The following is a 19759-nucleotide window of genomic DNA, read 5'->3' as shown; positions in this document are numbered from 1 at the left end:
TAAATTCAAAAGCCTATGTTAGATGGGACTTCTGTGGGAGAACTGAGAGGTATAGTCTGTTTACCTCACCTAATATTAGGTATTTTAAAATGTCAGTTTAGAAGTCTTAGTGCCTTTTGATTATCTGTAATTAACGGGGAGAAGTCTTTCCAGAGAGAAATGCAGATGTTCAGTGAGCTGAATCACCTTCATGGAGTGCCTGTTTTCATGAACTGGAGTCTAGAGTAAGAGGACACCTAAACTGAGGTTTTGAAAGGTAGGAGGCTGATTCTGGTATTAACAGTGTGACAGACTGCACTGGCAGAAAATCTTTTACTGTGACGTTGTCATTTGGTCAGGTGGAGAATGAGCTATGCAGAAAAAAAGGAAAGCATCAGTTGCCAGTAGGGACTCATGGTTGCTACATAAATTTAACAAGTGTGGGACTTGTAAGCGTTAACTCTGAGAGTCACGGTTGAAGGAGGATAGATTTGTAATCTGGAAAGCTAGAGGCAAACTCAAATTTTGCTTTGAAATATAGAAAGGGAGGAGTATTAAAAGTGAGCAACTGAGAGCAAAAGCTGCCTTTTCAGGCAAATAGTTAATTTAAATTATCTCAGTTGCCTGTGAAACCATTCCATGAGTGGTCTTTATTGTGAAAATATGCCTTTAATATATTAATAATCATATTTTTATAGCAAAAATGTTGGGGGGTTTGTTTGTTTTTTTTGTTATGTCTTTCAAAATGAACAAATAGGCACTTTACCAGCCCTATAGTGTTTGTTTCTTATTCAAAAGAAAAATTTATGTTCTTTTTTTCTAAGGAATCATTGCCTGAAAGGCACTAGTTGTTTACATATTTTTTTTTCACCGCATGTTTTCTAGACTAACAGAGCTTTTTAGAGTTGGCATGCAAATGTTCCTGTTTTAGTATGGAGGAGTAACAAAGAGAAGAGCTTTCACACAAATCACTGAAACTCTTTGATGTGGTGGGAGGTTTTATACTGGTGAAAGTCTCACACCCATAGCATTTCTCTTAAGTTATTGATCAGAGGAATTCATAAAGAACGTTCAACATAATGTGATTGGATTTTTTTTTTGGAAATTCTAGGAAAGAATGGTCAGGATAGGACTTGTCAATGAGGTATGTTAAGTGATCTGCAAAGGTGCAACTTAAAGCAAACTTGTATTTTCTGGATTATTCCAGCAGTTCCAATGTGTACCCTAGATACTTTTCAGTGGAGATGCAAATTCTTTTCTGATGGATTGCATGTGTGTGCCTGTCCAAAATATAGGAATCAATCATTTTCCATAGAACTTACAGAAATAGTTCATCAACTTCTCCTTACATGCTTTATGTAATGAAAAATGTCTGCCTTTTTTGTTGCTGATTTTTTTCATCATTGTTTTTTATTTATGTGAATATTTTTTTCACAAAGCTATTAGAATATTTGAAGATCTATTCTCTTTATCCAAATACTTAAGGCAATTGAAGATGCTTACTTAATAGCATCTACAATGTTTTAATTTTTATTCTAATTCTGACATGCTTATAATGGCCTGTCTACTCTGTCAAATGCATCTAGTATTCTTAGCAAGATGATGATGCTGGCAATTTGTTTTTGTTAATATGAAAAAACAGAGAGGAGCAGGTGAAGAATAGAGTCTTTGGCAAATTCCTGTATGCGTAACCTCTAATAATACTTTTCAACTTGGAAGTTTTCAGTACAACTGTTAACATGCAGTGATACAAAATGAAAAGGAAAGTTCTACTTAAGTTACAATTCCTTTATAGAAAACAGGAACCAGTTGCGCCAGTTGCCAAATTATATCCTTCAAGATCAAGAGTGATGAAAGGTTGAGCAGGCTCTTTGTGTTAGTAGTTATGGAAAAGGATTGCATGAACTTGGGAAGGGCAAGTGCTTGAGATGAGCAGATAAATTTATTTGTGGATGTGGGATAATAAGTATTGGGCTGCTTATTACAGTCATGTGCTGTAACTTAATAGTAAAAACAAGGTTCTGAGCTATTTATTTGATACTGCCCAGCAGAGCCTCTCTGCTTGGCTTTAGGCAAAATATTACATATAAACTTTTCTCGGTATTATACTTGACTTGGAGAAGATTGCTCCATTTCAGTTCCCATATGTGGGGAAAGGAAGTGTAAACTTACATTAAAAAAAAAAAAAAGAGTGACACTAGAGGTAGAATAGCATACACTAATAAAGCGTGGAAATCACTGAAGTCAAGAATGTTCCGAGGAAAAGTGAACCTAACTCTGTTTTCTTTTATTCTCTATTCCTTTATCATCCTTTAAAGATGTGTAGTTTTACATTGTGAACAGCCTGATAATTGATTGAATCAGACTCCAGATCACTGAGTAATTTGCTTACTTTCAGTGTTAAGTGAATGCAGGCTGGAGGAATGATTCTTAATGTTTTGTAGCTCCTAGCAATGTGGAATCTATGACTCACGTGTATACAGTGTTTACAATAGTATGCACCTGAAACTGTGCAGATGCTCTCCTAAATCTTTTCCATTTTCCTCGGCTGCTTTACTTTGTGTTTCTTCCTACGTTTCCCTTTGTCAATTTACTTTTCCTTTAAGACCATCCTCATAGCTTTCTCCATCCGCTGAAGCATAAAGCTGCAAATCTGTCTTGGTGTGCTTTTCCCCATGCAAAATCAGGGTATATTAACCACTGACTTTGGTCCTTTCGCTGTCACTAGGCTTGAGGAGTATAGCAAGCTGTAAATCTAGAGAAGTTGAAAAGAAAAGAACCCACAACGATACTTACTCTGGCCAACATGGCTTGTAGTCAAAAAGTGAGGGTTATGCCAGAATCTGGGAGCACAGGGTTTTTTTGTTTGTTTGTTTTTGTTTTTAGTTGAACAAAGCTGCAAAAGGCTGTTATAGATTGATAAGTCTTTGAAAATCCTGGAGAAAGAGAATAGTACAGTTTTTCCAAGTTTTCCTCAGAGTTGGCAAAGACAGCACACTACTTTCTAAATAGGATTTTTTCTTCCACCAGTCGAGATCAGACCCAGACCATCTTTCCCCTACCACATCTTTGAAAAAAGCCTTTTAGGAACTGCTAGCTCAGACAAGTGCCTTTTTGGAAGTGCTTTCTACTGATACCCTTGGAAGACACAAGAGGAGGGTTCTGTTTCACAAGGGATTTGTCTCAAGCTTAGGGAAGAAAGACTGGAATTCTGTGATTTTTGAGAGTTTTCTGTTGTAGGTTTTGGGGTTGGGGGGGGGATGAAGAGTTGAGGTAGAGTTGCTTGCCTTTAAGAATTATATTTCCACATTCAGCTGCCATTAAACTAATAAACCTTTTGAACTAGTTTGCTTATGTCTATATGGGGGAATTTGTTTCTTGGTCAACACAAAGCATCTTCAATTTACCTGCTGCTACTTCTTGGAACTTCTGTCTTTCATCCTAACTGTAACAAAAACAAAAAAAAACTTTGTTTGCCTGATGGATGTTGTTAGTGATTGCCTCCAACTCGGTAGGACTTTTCAGAGCTACTACTCTTTAAAAATAAGACAAAAGTGAATTTTCAGTTGCAAGTTCTCATAATTACATATACTTCCATGATGTTGTTCTTTAAATACAGTTTTGAAATTAAGTAAAAGTGAATACAAAAGTAATGATAATTCAAATTTTACCTGTGAGCAGAGCTGACTGTTTTGCCTTTTGAATATTGTAGGGTTATCTATTACAACAGTTCTGAATTTTTCTGTGGTAGGGTCTTTTCCATCTCTTCTCTACTTCTGCTTCATTAACTGTTATTTCTAGCTTGGACCACTACTAGTTCTATATAGTATGAGGAGAAAATGCTTGCTATCATTTGATAATAGTGGTTTTATCACTTAAGTCTTGGGGATACTTTTTTCCTATCTTGAAGTGGATCCTAAACAGACGCTTCTAACAGTTTCACTGTCAATATTGTCAATAACTGTTTCATACAAGTAGGATGTTAAATGCTCATTTTTCTGGTTAAATAGTGTCATGGAAATTGTGCCATTTGGTTTGGAATGACATTTAATTTCTGATTTCTTGTGTGCTTTTGTTGTTATTGCTGGAGATCTAAAAAGTTGATAATAAGCAAATACAGCTAATAGTGTCTTGAGCACAACGGTCGGAAATAAACATTGTGGGAAATGAGAGCAGTTAAAAATTCCAGCTACGTGGATGCAGGAACTGGGTTAATTGTTTGCAGGAGTTCTGAAAGCTGTTGGAATAGAGCACTGTTTTCTGAGTTCTTCTGAGTTCATTTTGCCAAAACTGTATAAAATACTTATTTGACAATTCATGAAAGATGAGAAAAAAGAACAGGGTGATCCTGCTAGGCTTTATGCTGTGATTCTACTTCTCTGAAATAGACAACGGTGTACACTTGCGGGAATTTTATTTATCAAATGTGATACTGTCAAAATGGATTAATTACCCACTGTAGAGAGCTTCTTGCCCTATTTAGGAAACTGCAATACTTAAAAATTGTTTACACAGAAGTAACTGATTATCTAGCAAATTACTAGCAGTGGCTAACTTACCTTGAATTGTTTAAGCTTCTCTGCTAAATTAGATCTTTAATACAATTTAGCATAGTTTTACTTTGATTAGAGATTTAAAACTAATTTATATATATATATATATATATATATATATATATACACACACACACCATAAGATGAAAATGATGGCATTAAAGCATATGTTACATCAATATTGTTTGGAGAGTGTCTGCTAGTGAGATATGAAGAAAGGATATTTGTAATGCTTAAAAGGAAAATCTCTTATTTGTTTGGGTTGAATAACATTTAGTTACAAGCACTGTTAAATGACTTGCAAAGATGCATACTCTACCTTTTAAAGTTACTGATGGGAACAGATATGTCAAGACAAGACAATGTTTTTCCTTTAATACACTTAACATATTCTTCAATAAATATCCTGTTTTAATGAGTTTATTACAGGAGGAGAGAGGAGAAGAATGTTTTACTCTAAATTATTTTTTCCTTAACTTTATGTATCTTAACAAGATATGAACAGAGATGGGGTTAAGTATGTATGAACTCTAAAACCATCAGGCTTATAAAAGCCAAATTGTTTCATAAGGGTAGAGTTTTAGTCTTGTGGGTGATTTTTACAATCTTTAGCCTTGGAACAAAAATTATCCAATTACATGAAAGTAATGGTGATTTAAGTGAGAAAGGCCTTTTTGTTCAGGACTGAATAACTGAGGCTTTTAGGGTAGGTCAGCCTAAGGAGTGTGTAAATCTTGCTTGTAGTATCATCTTTTTGACATGGAATTTTTATATTCTTAAGTACCAGTCTTCTTGAAAAGCCTTATCATTTCTTAATAACAGTAGTGGTTTACAGAAGTGGTTTCTTTTTTGGTTGATGCTTTCATCTTCTGTAGCCTAGGTTTCAGTTAACATCTCACCATAAATATTTGCCTTAAGTAAGAGCAAAGACTGATGTACCTTTTTGCTGTGCTGCTTTTTCTTTTACCTCCAAGCATGTGTTTCCAACAAAAATGTGTCTAATATTTTCTTTCATGTTAGACAACATGCTTTCATACTAACATTGTGAAATCTTAACCTTTAAAGGCTTTTAGAAAGAGTAATAGGAAACTCTTAAACTGTAGTGTATAATCAGTTTAAGAAAGATCTTTGCTACTTCTCGAGGAAAGACATGGCGGTTGCATTTTTGTCAGCGGTATGGGCCAAATGCCACTGCCAGACCACTGCAGGGAGGGAGAAAGTAAGACGAGTTGAAGTCCCTCAGCCCTGCTGCAATGGAGGGATGCGTGTCTTTGAAGATGAGGTGCTACCAGCAGTCTGGGAGGTGCAGCCTGGAGCCTCCTACGTCTGTCAGGCGATTCTCGGTGCTGAAGCATTGCTGAGCAATGGAGAGCTTTGTCCACATTCGCTTGCTATCCATCAGAAGCTGTGTACCTAGCAGATTTTGATGGTTTTCTGTTTTTGTCCAGCAACTCCAAGTGTTAGCAGTCCTAGTAAGGCAATAACTACCCTCAGTACTGCTGGTCAGATGTGTGTGTATTCATCTAAAAATTTGGACGTAACCATAACAGACTTCCACAAGTCTGATGCTTTGGGTAAGTGTCTTATGTGCCACTCTGCAGTGATGCAAGAGACTGAGTGCTTTGAGTGATGGATAGATCCATATATGCATTAGTCATCTATTGTATGTGTAGTAAGAATATATTGTCTGGGGCAGTACTGTACCTGCACATTTGACCAGTGGAGCTTAATGGTGCTTTAATAGATAAACGTACAAACTTCCTATTCCATTCCAGTTTATACTGTCGAATTGATATTACTCGAAAATAGACTATTTCAGAGAAGATTTAAACAAATGGCCTTTAGTACTTTTTCCATGCAAAAATAGCAAGGATGTTTGTATGACAACCAGTGCCTCATGACTACAGCTGGAGAGGAAAGTATCATCTATTTCTGTATTTGCTTGGTTACAGAATTGTGTCTTATCGCGTTCCTCACATGAATATTAAAGCATCTTGGACATTGAATTAGGGAAAAAATTGTTTGCTTTAACTTTGAAGGTCAGATTCTTTTCCACTTTTGCTCTGGGCTTTGTCTGGCTTCTGTCTCCTCTTTTGTTGCATGATGCCAAGGAAAGGGAATAAACTTATTCTCTTAACAGATGTTTGTCTTTATTGTTGCCTCTGTACCCCTTTCTCTGAGAACACAAGCAAAACACAGTAAATGTGGAACATCCTGATAACCTGCATGGGGTTGTATATGCTCAGTGTTTTCTTCCTTGTGGAATTCCCCGGAATTCCTTTTTTGCAATATTTTTGGAGGAAGTCATTCCTTAGTAATTCATGAGCATTTTGTATCAGAAGTAACAAATTTTTGATAGAATTATTTCTTGAAAGAACTCCTTTCCTTCCTCTTCTGAAATTAAAAATGAATTGTTTTACGATTGAAATAGTGAGCACAGTGTTACACTTCCAAAAGAGATAACAGAGTCTGAACAAAAAGAAAGTACTTCTGGTGCAAATGATGGTATGTGTAATTGCTTTCAAGTCACGCAATAAGGTTGTTGCTTTGTAATGGAATTTACTTAAGGAAAATTTCACTTATCCCTGTCTGGCAAACGCGTATGTAGCTTACTCTTTAGAAGTGAATGATAGCAGCTTTTTCCTAAAACGCCAGTGTTTTGATGTTGCAGAGCTCAAACTGAGTAAAAGTGTATGGATGAGCTGGCTGTTAGGAGTCCTTTCTCAATGTTAATGAGGCCAGACACTTAGTTCTTGATATTCATGATTAATAGTAAGAACATGAAGAAAGAACACCTTGTAAAGGGACTACTTAACCCTGTCTCCTCTGTGCCACACTCTTGCCCTAAATATTCTTCCCTACCACCTGCTGATGTGGTCTTTAGAACAGTGAGAAGGCAGGTTGGTGGACTCCCAGACTGAGGATTTCTGTTTTGTTCTTGCTGGTTTTAACGTTTGATATTACTTTCACTAATACATTGCTTTCATTCATGTTTGTGCAAAAACGAGATACCCTGGATTTAATGCAATTGCTTCCCTAAGTCATCTGTTTGCTCCTTTTATGGAGTCAAAATACCTTGATTTGGCAAGCTTAGCAATCTTAGCAGGGAAAAGCTAAGCAATGTGATATATTTTATCTAGATAGCAAGTATAAAAGAAGATTTGAAGTAAGTTGTAAGGAAAACAGAGTAAAATATTGTACAGCTTCAATTTGAGGGTAAGAAAGTAACTGAAAGACATTTATTTAAATAAAACAGAAGTAACGATTTTTTTAACACCAAATATTGCTTTAAATTGCATAAAAAGCCTATGGAAAGCATTTCTTTAATATATTATTGTATAGTAATTATCTATTTTCAAGCCTTCTCTATTGACAAGATACTTGAATAGAAGCAGTCATCATTTGCTTTTTTTCTATGCACAGCAGATTCTTAGTAATAAAGTGAAAACAGATCACAAAAGCAGCTCTCTGGATTTGAGACAACTTAAGGAAAGCATTAAAGTAAGTTCTATAATAAAGGTTGTCAACTATCTTCACTCAAAAAATATGGGCTACAGATGAAGCTTTTTCCTCTTGAGCCTTGTGTAAGAATTTTACTATCTTATTTTTTCGTAAGGATGCAAAATACGGTATTTTCACTTTTTAAAAAATATGGCTTGCAGATGAGACTTCATCTTCTTTCTGAATCTTGCATAACTGTTTGTATTGCTTCTTTTCATAAAGATGCAACCTTTACAGTAGTACAGAAAAACAAATTAATGCAACCCATATGACTAGATTTATTTGAAAATTGAGCAGTGACAGCAAACCAAAACACTTATTATTCAAAATAATTACAGAAGTGTCATCATGTTCCTGTGGTCATCTTGAAAGCCTCTGTGTTTCCAGAATGTGTGCTGGTTTTGGTGGGGGTGGTTTATTCCATTGGCCCCGCAACTATTTGACTTTAGTGCACCAAATTGGACCTCCTCATTAACAGTCTTCATAATCCACCTGAACCTTAAAGGCATATGTTTCTGTAAGCACTGCTTCCTTTTCCTTTTGCTTTAGTCTTCCTGTGTTGTGGCCTAGTAGTCACCAATATGATGGTTCTACTGAGAATTGTTGAGAGATTGTTGGTCATTCTTTTACTATTTACTAACCTGTCTTTGCAGTTTAAATTATTTTGGAGAAGTTAAATATATTTATCTGTAGAAAACATTGACTCTACTTAGTTGTTACGGTGGTTCGATACTAAACTGCCTCAGTCCCCTTAATCAACTCTCCTTTTTGGGACTCTTTCCTGAAAAATTCCCAACAGAAATTCTCTTGGTCTTCACAACTGTAAAAGAGATTCTTTGCAAATAACATAGGAAAGATTTTATTCTTATGTTCTCTCAAGTTGGGGGGAGGGGGAATTGGAGACCTACTATAAATCTCTTTATAGTCACTGAGAAACTAATTAATTCAGAATGGTAACTGCAGCTGTTGTAATGCTGTCCTTAGTTCTAGCTGATTGCTCTTGTGTATAGAATTGTATTTCCTCCACAGATGCCTCTTGCTTACAGAAAGTATATAAGGTCTCTGCGGGGAATGTAATACTGATATAAATACGACCACTGCTGGACAGACTCATTGGCACTTTTATTAAAGAAAGGATTTGGTGAGTGTGCAAATGATTATGGTAGGGCAGAGTAAGCGTGATTTGGGGAACTGGAAGTCATGCCTTGCAAATGGATGGGAATTCTTTGAAGGAATGAATACATCATGTAGGATATTACTGGTTGAAAGTCAGCATAAATTTCCAAAAAGCTTTTGACGATCTTTTACCAAAGCCTCTGTAAAAAGATTAAGGTGTTCAGAGATTTGAGGGTTTTTTCTTAGTTTAGTAACAGAGTTAAACATACTAAACGAATGGAAAGAATAATGGCTAGCGTTCACAATATGGAAAAGTTAACAGTGAAGTTCTACTGGGATCTGTGCTGGAAATGATTTGAGAAAGGGAATGAATATGACAGAGCTTGATAAATCTTCAGGGTAGTAAAATTACTGACTCTAAACCACTGCAGAATGATACCTCAATACTAAGTAACCAGACAAAAAAGACTAAAGAAATTCAGTATTGATAAATGTTAAGTAACACACATGGAGGGGGGAATTACCTTCACAATGCTGTGTATTCATTGAATCTAAATTGGCTATTACTTGTTAGGAGGCGGATTTTGGAGATGTGTATATGAAGTGCATGTCAGACAGAAGACAATCTGCTCTTGTTTAAATCCATTTTTCTCCCATATGTTGTTCAAGATATTTCTTATTACATTAAAAAAAAAAGAAAAGTACAAAAGAAAAGCAGCAAGGATAATCATAAATAAGGCATACAGCTAAAAGGAATAATGAGATTAGATTAGAATTCCCCAAGATGCGAGTCAAACAACTAATACTGGAGACTTACACTACTGACACATTTGTGCTGGATGCTTCTTTCGCACTCTATGTACCATCATTTGGTCAGGAGCCTTTAGTAGCCAGTTTGGAAGTCTGTAAGTACTGAAAAAAATTTTCTTTGTTTTCTTGACAGGTATCTTCCTTCCAGATTTACCCCTCAAAGATGTGCAAAATGATTAAAAATTGTAATGTTCTTGAAAGATGTTGCAATGAAGTGAACAGGCCTGTAACAACTTGTAATATGTTGATGCAGTTAGGATATGCTTAACTTCTTGTACTAAATTCCAGGATTTAGAAACCTTGGATTTCTTACCGTCATTTCTTATGTCTTTGTTCTATCATACTGCTCTTTTTTTTTTTTTTTTTTTTTCCCTCACCTTGGGTGAATGAGACACCAAGACTGTCTCGCACAGCTTCCAAGATCTCTAGAGGTAGAGAAAAGGTAACTTTTTTTTTCTCTCTATACGGTCCTTTTCTGTGCCTTAAGAAAAGACTGGAGGAGGAGTACTCTTCCTGGAGATGGCACACACTGGGAAAGGGAATGGGGGGGAAAAAAGAATTCTTTCCTTCTCCGTTGTGTCTGATATTTGAACTCTTCCCCACGCCCCCCCCCCCCCCGAAGAAGGAGGAATTGAATATGTGGTTCCATGTAGTCACGCTCTTCCATATCTTTCTGCATTTTTTTGGATTCTTCTTTCTTCATTATTCATTTTTCTTTCCATATCACTTTAAAACAAGAATCAGGAGGTGGGGATTATTAACTGGATTGCACCCAGTTATCGGTCATGGTTGTCTTCAGTAGGAAGTTTCTTTGCAAGAACATAGTACATCGTTTTCCTGGCTACTTTAGTTGCAGTCTTGCTGGCTCAAGCATCTGCTGGGGGAGAAGAGGCTAAACTGAGAAAGAAGTGGCTGTCTGCTAGTTGTGCGTAGCGTCCCCTTCTGGCGAGAGAGGCCCTTTTTCTTTAATTTGTAGAAAAACAGTTCATCTGGCAACCAGTGGTACTGGCAAGTATTGTGAATACCAGGGATAGTAATCCAAGACTGAAGATAGACCCAGCCAACACAGGACTGCTTGGAAATACGTTAACCCTGAAATTGCATGTGGTTGTTACTTTAATATTAGAAAAGCAGCATGGAACAAATTGCCAATACAGAGTGAAATTACAGATTATACGAGTCCAAGTGAAGGCTGACATTCAGAACCAAAAGCTATTTGAGGGGAAAAAAATATTCAAATATGAAATTTTGGCATCATCATACTTTCTGTACTGAATAATGCTGTGAGCTTAGTTTTTCCTTTTTTGTGTAACTTTTTTTGAATGCGTGTAACTATAGTTTACTTTCGTAGTAACTGCTACTTTTGAAATTGTCCTAATATCACAGACTTGATAACTTTATAATGGTAAAAACAGTGACCATCGCTCCCTAAATGTGGCTACTGAATCAGGTGGGAACCTCCAAAATTAACAATTCATTTAATCTAATTGACTAAAATGCCAAGTTCACAGTGTTCATCTCTTTAGACTGATGTAATTGCTGGCATTTGACTTGCATACCTCTTGAAATATTAAATTAGTTTATAAACGTGGCAGAAAAGAGCAGCCTAGACTTGCCAAATAAAGTTTGGGTATTTTACAACAGCTTAAACAAACTAGCCATGTTAACTCTTATTTTGGGGAAATTGTTTTTTAGTTTTATTTTGTTGTTAAACTCTATAAATAGATAAGCTTGCTGTCAGCTTCATGCTCTTCTCTTAAGAGATCTTGTATGACAATAGCAGGCTAATGATATTTAGCTAGATGAAAGTATCCATTTGCATAAAATCATGTTTATGGTGATACTGTATAGTTCGGGGGTTTTGGCTTTTTTGTGAAACGAAGGGATGAAATCATTAATAATTTTATTTTTCTAAAAAACACTAAAACCAGATAAAATTTTACAGTTGTTTAATGTGAAACTTTGACTATATGAAGACTCTCAGGTTGACATTGAATTTCACTTGGATCTAAACTGAGACAGCGGTACTGTAGACATTTAGTAATGTTTAAGATTGGTGCCAGCAAAAACCTGACACTAATGTAGCTTACGAAAAGAACAATTGCTAGACAAGCTCAAGTTGAAATACTTTCTTAAGCTCCCAGTGATTAACTGTAATTTTGGAGTGCTTTTTTAATGGGTTAGTAACAATTACTTTCCATCAAATGCCATATATTCATCCAAACTGAGGTTGTTCTATAGCTCTGTTCTTATCACTTCTTCTAGTGACTTCTTTTAATTTATTTTAAAATGCAAGTTAAGTTTTACAATTTTTCCATAATCTACTCTGTAGTATTTCTGCCCAATTTATTATTAATCATTGAAAACATTAATTTTCATTTTTGTTGGAAGACTAGCCTTTCATTTTAATGTGATTTCTTAAAACCAAATTAAAACAGCATTACATTATAGAATGCTTTTGAAAACATAAGGTGATTGAAAGATGCAAAGTCAAATTAAACAATGCATGTATTTTCTTGAGTAAAATTAGCAATTTTAGGATCCTTTTGTATACTGTCCTTTGTAATACAAGAATCTAATTTCTGATAAGTGAAAATACTATAATTATTGTAAGACATAGTAATAATCTTCAGCCCTAATGACACAGGGCAATATATTTAAACTATAATTCATTTCACTTAATTTGTCTGTAATTAGAGAGAAAATGTATTCATTTTAACGGGATAAAACCCCTGGTTTCAGTGTGTGATGATATAGAATTTCCAGCACAATTTACCATTTCCAGTCAGTTTGCTGGGAAAAGCTTTGGCTAGACTGGTAGAACAAAAAAAGATCCATGACCTCTCTTCTGTTGTGGTTTTGTTTTCCTGCAGTTGTCTGTTCTTCATGGCACAGGTACTTAGCTTTCCAGAGAAATCAAGTTTGTCTCTAAATCTGTATATCTATATGTTTTCAACTTACAGGCCACGTAATAAAGCTGATGCAAGTTAAGCAAAAGCTACAAGAGGAAACAGTTGTTGGAGGCATTTGCTCAGATGTCATTCCTGAAAATGTGCAAACTTGTATAGTAGCTTTTATTCAAACAACACTAGTTAATATTCATAAGACTGGTATGAAAACAATTTGATAGTGGTAAATAGTCCATGCAATATGCAGAGCACTGCTAACCATAAAGCCGTTCCTAACTTCAAAATGTCAACTGTCACGTTCATTTAGAAAAAGGAATATGTTAGTAATATACTGGTTTATCTGGTGTATTAACATTGAGTACATAGTGTGCCTGCAATACTTGGGCTTTTTTTGCCCATATATTACATTAGGCTAGATGAAAAGGGTTGAGGATTAATCTTCCCAAACACATTCTCGTACCAGAGTAGTTATATGTTGACTTTCACAGTCTCCAAACACAGAACTCTACTGGGTGTTATTTATAAGGTTTATATCTCTCACATTTTGTGTGTGTCTGTAAATAAATAATAAAAAAAAAATTATGCTGAAATGTGCCAGTGAGCCACCAAATAAACCATGAGGATGGCTCCCAAACAGACTCTTTCTCTCAGTCTCTCTCTCTGAAAGGTGCAGCCTTGGGTGTAAGGTATGCACAAAGAGTGAAGTCTTGCCTGCCACCTTGTCAGGAAGGAGCACAAGTCAACCTGAATAAGGCAGAGAGATCTTTAACTTCAGCGTGAGTAGATTAAGCATGGCTTGTCTTTCATTTCTTTTACCTAATATATATTCACTTAATGTATTAGCTAGTGTTTTGTGTCAATTAGGAATGAAATATTTTAATGACTATGCAGTCTATTTTGTAACACCAAGTAAGGTAAATGGAGCAGTTGACTCTTTCAAGCATTCTCCTGTCCTTTCTAGGCCAGAGAGGATAAATTGTGTTTTCAGGATTACTTACCATGATCACTAAACCAAGAAATCATTAAAAGAAATCTGAGTTTTGAGGTGTCAGAAGGCTTTTACTGCAGAAGTTGCAGTCACAAAAAGAAGTAGCATATATAGTGCTCCAAGTTTACCCAATACCAGGTTGCAGTTGGGAACACTTGAGACAAATCAGTAGATTTGTCTGGAAGGATTTTATGTAATTTAGAGATGATGGATAAAGATGAGGGTGACCCAGATTGCCTCGATTCCATTGAGGGGGGCCAAATGAAAGATTAAATTTCCAGGAGGAAGAAAAGATGTGGGCTTTTCTTCTAGAATGAGAATTCTCTTCTGTATGTTGTTACTAAGACACATACTGTATCCCATTATATTTCTATTTTTAAAATCATAGTAAAAAAAATAAGAGCAAGTGCAGAAAGGAACTGCAGAGGTTATGTATAGAAATAATTTCATAGTATATCTAGGAGAGAAAGTCTAATATGCTTAATTACTTGAAAGGATGCTTAAAAGGTATAGTGAGCATGATGATAGTTTCTAAGTACTGTCAAGAAGGTAGCCAGCTACTCAACTGTGCTTTCATTTTCTATTGACTAGAATATTGGGGGAAACTACATAGTGATTTTATAAATATCTCAGTATAGCATTTTTATTTATATATAAATACACACACATGAAATATGTATAGCTTTTTAGTAAACTTAAACCATACTTAAGTGAAAATTTGGTATTTTTTAGTTACTAATTCAACTTTTCTGTCCTAAAGTGCTCAGAAATTTTGTCCAGATTCTCCTCCTGAATATTACTCATTTTGTTTTCACATCTGGTAAAACAGAATTTGGAGGGAGGAGGTTGTGGGGTGTTTTGTTTTGTATGAAATAGGTAGAATGCCATTTATTTGGTTAAGATGGCTCATTAATGAGACTTACCTCTGTAGAAATTCATGTATATTTAGGTCACAGTTGCTGACAAAGGATGAGACCTTGTAAAGTCTGTCAGGAAGAAATATCCTAATAACTTCTTCATAATCAGTCTGGTTGTAACTGATTAGAGTGCCGCATTTCTGGGAAACAGGCCTTCCTAGCTGAAGCAACCTTATACTCTCGTCATGGGTATAGTTTCTTTTTGAAAAGCATGAAACCTTTTAGTTGAACCCGAGTTCATTTATTTCACTGTCTGGAAAATATCCTATTTGTAAGTGCACGATCCATTTTTATGTAAAAGAACAAATATACTTTGATAGTGGTAGTATTTACATTAAAAGTCAAAGAATACTTTTGCTCGGAATGATTAAAATGCCTAACTTTTACAAACTTGGAGAGGGGAACAAATTGATCATGACGGGAAACCATGCAGTCATTAAATTATAGAAAAAGAAGCCAAAGAGCTGTTCTGAAAAGAGTGGTTTTTTCTACCCTTTTCTCCTCACTAAGCAACCTAGAAAAATGACTGGAAAGAGCAAAATGAAACTGGATACTGAGGAAAAATTGTAAGATACTTTATGAAACCCAGTGCAGAATGGTATAGAATGTAAGATACTTTATGAAAGCCAGTCTAGAGCACCCATTCAAGGGTAAGGAAGTAATATTTTAGAAGATCTGCATGAACTATTGGGTGACAAACTGCAGCTGAAGTTTCACCTAAAATATTTGATGTTAGTTTGAGCTGTTTTATTATTTTCTAAATGCTCTCATTAGGTTACTTTATATATATATGTATGTATATATATATATATATATATATATATATATATATATATATATATATATAAAATTCTTCCTTTCTAAGGAAAAAAAAAAGCTGTCTTGCAAAGATGACGTAGATGGAGTGATTATGAGGAAAGCCTTAACACTTGGATAGCTAAGAAATGTAAGCCTTAACACTTGGATAGCTAAGAAATGTGAAGAAATAATGAGGAAAATGATTGAATTGAATTGTAGAGGTAAAGCAAATAATACTGGGCAAAACAAACTTGAGCTGAGGTGTAGGTAGAACTTAAGTGTGAGGCTTGTGATTCCTAAATTGTTTCCACAGGCCGCTGCTGGCAAACCTTTCTTCTGAGTCATCTAAAACAGCTTTAGACGGGATAGCTGGGAACACATTTTATATGAATAATCTTGCATTTCTGAGATGTGTCAAAGCCTCATTCGACAGCCTTTTTGTCTCTTTCCTGTCTTCTGAAGGCTGTTCAGGAGGTTATATTTCCATTCCTGTTAAGTTAAACTGCATCTTTACTGAGAAAGTAGTTTACAGTTTGTCTCTTGGATAAACCATAATCTGGGCAACTCTGATCAATGATGATTGATGGCAGGTGTCTCTTTTCAGATGCCGTTAATGCTTGATGTACTTTTTCTTCAGTGTAGATTCCTACATAATACAGTTATGGTTTACTTAAGTAACTTCATCTTACCTGTTTCTAATGTAACTCATCCTTAATGATCTGTAAAACCTAGCCATTTTGTCAGCTTCTCGCATCTGTCACATCCAGCAGTTTTCTTATATCATGTCCAGTAGTTTTTCATATCCTGTTTATTTAGCTTAACCTCAGGCCAAGGCCTAGTAATCTGCTTGTAACCTTAACAAGGTCCAACTGGCTGACAGGTCCATTTAGCCTGATTTTTTTTTTTTTTTTTTTTTTTTTTGTTATTTTATTTATTTATTTTCCCTTGGAGGAAGTGCAGAGCAGCTGTTTGAACAGTGATCGCAGCCTGACTTTGAGAGCCAGGCTGTTCCTGCTGCTGCCATGAAGGATACAAAGGGCAGCTGCTGCTTTGCCACCTTCACAACCTCCTTTCCAGTTTCTTCTTCACTGCCTCCGTGGCAGCTGTTGTCTCATGTACCAGGAAAAAAATAAAAGTATAATTGTGTGGCTATACTGTATGCATCAGCCTGCAGAGATTCTTCCCTTATCTCCCTTTCTCTTAAAAGCTTTCATATTAGAATTTGAGATAGGGATGCAATCTGTAATCAAAAGAAAACAATCCATTTCCCTTCTCTCTTATTAACTGTTATCCATCTGGATCCCTATGTTTGTTAGTTAAGACACTGATGTCATTGGTGTCAGCTGTGTATCTGAGAGTCAGTCTCCTTTGCCTTGATTCTAGAATTAGATCTTTTTCCTACAGGAGAAGACGTGATCAGCAAGCATGTAGACAGACCTGTTGATCCCAGTAGTCATTTCTTCATCTTCTCTGTTTTTAAGGTATTTTTAGGTATTCAGGGAGCTGTTTAAAACATCGGTCAGAGATAGTTTTCAAGGAGAGAAGGACACTGGATGTATTGGTTGGTAGTGGGGTCTTACCTGTGCTTTATTACCTAATCTGGGATTATTGAGGATCAGATACTTCATAAAATAGCATATGTGTCTAGCTTCTTCCTAGCCTTTATATTTCCTCTCCACTTGGAACATAACACTTCATTGAACTTGGCAACTTGTTGGCACCAGATGTTGTGATACCAAATATTAACATGATTTTAAAAAGCAACTGTAACTGATGAAAGACTAAGTTGTAGCAGTTATTACATACAAAAGTACCATCTTGGAGACAAGAATTCTTGGGCTGAATGCATCTGGAAGCTGAGAAGACTGTACTGGAAAAGTATCATTTTACACATTTTTTTTGTTTTCTTGCCTACTGCTGACGATTAATAGAGACAGAAGTAAGGTCTATTTAGCTCAGTAACTTGACTCATGGCTGCTTTTACAAGAACAGAGTATTGCTGAAGACTGTATAAATCAAAAATATTTGCTCTGCCTTAAATCTAAGGAGAGTGAAGGACATAACTTTAAATTTGGAGCTTTCACCCTAATGAGGAGACTCATGGTCTCATTCTGGACAGTAAGCATTTCAGTGAAGCTGCATTCATGGCTCTGCGTCCCAGACTGTGATTGTAACTCCACTAGCAGGCATGATTCTGCAGTTCTAACATAGTTAACGCAGTAATGCCATATAAAAATTAAACCCTTGAAGTTCTAGTACAGATTTTGTGTATGTCTACCTCTTCACCTCTCTTTCTTCCCCCCCTCCTCCTCCTCCCCCATCCCTCCAGCTTTGTGTTTAAATTCTAAAGGGACAGAAAATAGATACAGTTTTGTTTGGGATACAATTCAAAAAAATTATCCCATTTAACATAAAGAAGCAGTATGATTTAACTCCGTTGGGTTCCAAATGTCAGTCTTAGCCTCTGGCCAGCTATGTGACTGCGAGCATGTCACCTAACCACCCTGTCCTAATTTTGCCATCTGTGAAATACTTTGGGAAGTCATGGAAAACTGAATCATAGGTCTTTTCCATCTCTAGATTCTATGAGGTCATCCAGTCTGTCTATCTGCCAGTGTAAGATTGTTTCCTATATTCACTGGTGTTTTTTTCCAGTCTGGTTTCTGTGCGCCAAGTGATTGGGCTCCCACCAGTACATTTGGGAGATAATTTTACGGACTGCTAAATTTCACTGTCGGGAAGCTCTTCTGACACATAAAGGGAATTTTAGTTTCTTAATTTCATCCTGTCACGTAATTGCTATCAGTATATACTTACTCACTGTTTTGAGACATAGGCAATTTCCGTAACACCTTAAAAATCTAGGTAAGATATTTGGATCATCTCTATAGAGAATCTGATAAATAGACGTTAAGGTTTTTGATTGAGAGCTGTGACCCTTCATAAGAAAATAAAGTACTTGGATGGAATTTCAGGAGGAGCCATGTAAATGTACAGACAAACTGTCCTAGATTTAGGATAAAAACAGGATAGAATATAGAAACTTATGTGTTGGGGGGAAAAATGGAGTAGAATGTTAAATAAAACTGTTGGAATGCTTATCAAGGATGGTTAATTAGGGATATCGAGAGAAAAGAACAATAGTTTTAGTTGGTGAATAGTCCCTAATGTAATACCTTTTTGCAGATACTTCTAAAATACCACATCTTGCATAATTTGAATTATATTTGAATCTTTGATAATACATTGATTATTCTAAGCCATTAATCATGGTAATTGGTTTTAGGGATTTTCATTTAGTGTGTCTCAACTGTATCTGAGCAGTGTTGCAGCTGGAGGAGCAGCCCAAAGGTGGACATGTTGTCTCACTTTCTCAGACTGTAATACATTTGCATATACAGCCCCAAGTTAGTTTTTCTTCTTTATTGACTGCAAATGTTGCAAATTTGCTATTTTCTGTCATCTAAACTTAAGTTGTCCACTTTCATGGAGTTTCAGAAATTGAGCTATAGATTGTTCTCTTCCGGTACTGAAACTGGCAGTATTGAGATATAGTCTGGATGACAGCTATCGCATTTTTGTACAAAGAAGTTTAGTCAATCTTCATTTTCCAGAACTATGAATATGTGGAAGTTATTTGGGTCTTGCATAACACTGTAGTTAAACTGCTTTTAAAGTGGCCATCTGGCAAACAACTGGTATGCAACATGATTTATTTGACATAGTGCCCCAGCAAGAAAAAGCCAATATTAGATTTCTGAAATTCAGTATATTCATTTGTAAGGTTACTAAGGCATTTAGTCATACAATATAAATACAGTATATGTTTAAAAATAAGGGGCAAACTGTTTGTGAGGGCATGTTTCTTTGAAATATGTGTTTTCTAAAGAATTCTGCTTGTCTAGGATTTCCATTCCTCTATTTCAGCTGCTAATGGAAAAGCTTAAGTCCAGAAGTGAAAACTCTGCATGTGTAGTATTCTCAGAAAGGAAGAGTTAAGTTTTTTGTTTGATTGGGTTTTTTCCTCCTTTTGGTTTCATGGTCTTAACCATTTGTGTTTACATATGTTTATAAGTTCTGATGTAACTTTAAGGCCTAAGATAAGCAAGGCCTCATAACTTTCCGAAGTTTTTTTTTTCTAGCACACCTATATCGGCACTTTAAATGTTTCTGTAAATAAAAACACCA

The 19759-nt window shown here is 35.7% G+C and overlaps 1 protein-coding gene across 1 annotated transcript in view; it reads left to right on the top strand.

The window, feature by feature from the left end:
- The window catches only part of SRFBP1 (serum response factor binding protein 1), a 70899-nt gene that overhangs the window by 29962 nt on the left and 21178 nt on the right, over window positions 1-19759 (top strand). The gene's annotated exons all lie outside the window — the stretch shown is intronic.

This window comes from Rhea pennata, chromosome Z (genome assembly GCF_028389875.1).
Source record: "Rhea pennata isolate bPtePen1 chromosome Z, bPtePen1.pri, whole genome shotgun sequence".
Lineage (NCBI taxonomy): Eukaryota > Metazoa > Chordata > Aves > Rheiformes > Rheidae > Rhea > Rhea pennata.
This window is presented reverse-complemented; position numbering and strand designations above follow the sequence as displayed.